This window comes from Tiliqua scincoides, chromosome 3 (genome assembly GCF_035046505.1).
Source record: "Tiliqua scincoides isolate rTilSci1 chromosome 3, rTilSci1.hap2, whole genome shotgun sequence".
Lineage (NCBI taxonomy): Eukaryota > Metazoa > Chordata > Lepidosauria > Squamata > Scincidae > Tiliqua > Tiliqua scincoides.
The window spans coordinates 232,074,672-232,077,207 of NC_089823.1; the positions used below are offsets into that span (position 1 = coordinate 232,074,672).

At 49.1% G+C, this 2,536-nt stretch overlaps 1 pseudogene; it reads left to right on the forward strand.

The window, feature by feature from the left end:
* Nucleotides 1–1,946: 1,946 nt before the first annotated feature.
* LOC136646208 (5S ribosomal RNA) lies at nucleotides 1,947–2,066 on the forward strand (annotated as a pseudogene).
* Nucleotides 2,067–2,536: the final 470 nt, after the last annotated feature.

A 2,536-nucleotide genomic window follows, 5' to 3' on the forward strand; every position in this document is an offset into this window, starting at 1 on the left:
AGACAGGAACCATCAAATGCCAAAGATGACTCTTATGTGGGCATAAGGGGATGTGTTGCCATCTCATGGTGGCACTATGCCCTAAACAGCTGCTTTTTAGAAACCACTTCCCTCTTAAGCAGCTTTGGGGGTTTGAGCCATGAGGAAGAAAGCATTGCCACTGAGAAAACACATACCAGTTACAGTGTATCTTGCTTCTGTACTGGCTTCCAAAAAGCTGAATGACCAGTGCTTCCTAGGCCAGATCTTTATGTTGTTGCTTTAATGCCAATTAAAACTTAAGAAGCAAATTCCTTTTCTTGCCCACCCCTTTGCTTTAATTATCCAAAAGAACGTGGGCCTTTCCACTGCCCCTGCTCCCTGAACTGCTGCAGCCTCCTCATTCCTCGGCCGAAACCTAATATTAGTAACAGCATGTACAGAGGATCTAGACCATGAATTAATAATGAGGGACTTGTCATGGGGAACATGTGAGCGCCTCGTCCTCCTCACTGGCAGCCGTCCTGCCAGACTGTGGTTTGCTCATCCTTGCACAGCGATGAAATCGCTTGTTCCGCTAAATCATCGGAAGACAAAGAGTTTCTGATTCAGCTCTTTCCTCCGACGGCCGTCTACCAAAATTAATGAACAAAAATGCAATCAATGGGGGAATTCACAGCCTCACATTGCAGAGCATTCAAAGCTGACTTTTGGTATGTGGGGGGTCCTCCTCTCTTTATTCCCTATTCCCAAAACATGGGCCAGGGTAGAGATGGCAATGATAGAAAAGTCAGGGACTAGCCTGATGCTACTCCAGCTCTCACAGGGAGGAATTCTGTCCAGAATACTCCAAGGCAAGACAAAAAAGACTCACAGTCCAATACTAAGCTGTGCTGGTGCTGCAGGGCCTCCTCTGTATCCAGCACAGCTTAGGAGCAGGCTGGAGGTCTCCTTGGGGTAAGGGGATATTTTCCCCTTTGCCCCGAGTAATGCCCCAGCCTGCCCAATGAGGCTACTCAAATTTGCACCAGCTATTTAGCTGGTGCAAGTCTGAGCAGACCCATGTAGGGCATTCAAGCTGGAAGGGAGGATAGGATATGCCAGAGGCCTGCTCCACCAATCCCAGGCCTGATCCACCCCCTGTTCCACCCTCCCTCCTCACAAAGAACGCCCTCCCCACCTCTGTTTCACTCTCCCACCACCCCTCCGCTGCCTAGCACATCTCTTACCTCCACTGGCGACCGATCCTCTGGGTACAGCATTGGCAGGGCAGCACAGGCCACCCTGCCTGCACTGCTTACTCTCTGGGTGCCACAAACATGCTTTATGGCACATCTGCAACGCCCTCAGATGTGCCATAAAGGATGCAGGTAGCATCCATGATTCTGGCAGCGCAATCCAAACCTCACATTAAGCCAGTGTAGCAGTCACTACATCATCTGCAACGCCCTCAGATGAGGTAGTGACTGCTACACTGGCTTAATGTGAGGTTTGGATTGCGCTGCCAGAATCATGGATGCTACCTGCACCATCATCAAATAAGCAAAATGCACCATACTGAGCCATCACAGAGGTAAATCTGTCAAGCCTCCTCCAAGACAATGCTGTTCATTGGAGTCACTCACTCATTGGAATCATGCATCACTCAGTTTCAAGTAATCAAGGATACAATGACTGAATGTTATGCAGGCAGTGGCAGTGGGGGATGGATGAGTGAACCAACTGGTCACTGCTGCTGCACAAGGGTCAGGGCTGTTACTAGAGGGTATTTGGTGGGGGGGGCAGCCAAGTTGGCCACAGCACTGTCACCAGTTGGTACTGCTGGTCACTATCCAGGCACAGGACCTGAAGTGCAAAGCCAGGGTCAGTCCCTCTGCTCTCATCCCCAAGCATGACTCCCCCCCCCCCATTCCTTCTCATAGCAAAAGTTGAGCAATTGTGCTTTGGCACCCCAACACAGTCTCTAGGTAAACTGTAACTGTTACTCTGCACATGCCTGATCTCGTCTGATCTCGGAAGCTAAGCAGGGTCAGGCCTGGTTAGTACTTGGATGGGAGACCGCCTGGGAATGCCGGGTGCTGTAGGCTTATACCATAGTCTTTCGAGACTGAAGGTTGCCAACCACAGTCTAGGTACATAGTTTACCCTGTTGTCATCATTTTCTATCACTTCCTCTGCATAAAGGGGAAATACGTACAAACATCTGCTGAAAATCAACTATCCCTTTTTAAATGTTTATTTAAAAGCTCTACTTCCCTGAAATCTTAGCCGCGCAGTCACATTACCCATTCTCATCCCTTCAGATGAACGCATTGTACTGATCCAGAAGGGAATTTGGGTGCTAAAGTAGGGCTATAATACACTAATCTTTGATTCTCTCTCTCTCTCTCTCTCTCTCTCTCTCTCTCTCTCTCTCTCTTACACACACACACACACACACACACAGCATCAGAGGATTTCACAGGGTGGAGTGCAAGGAGAGAACACTTGATTACCTAACTTTTTGATGCAGAAAATAACTTTGCCCAATGCACCTGCACAGGGCGGGGGGGAGGGG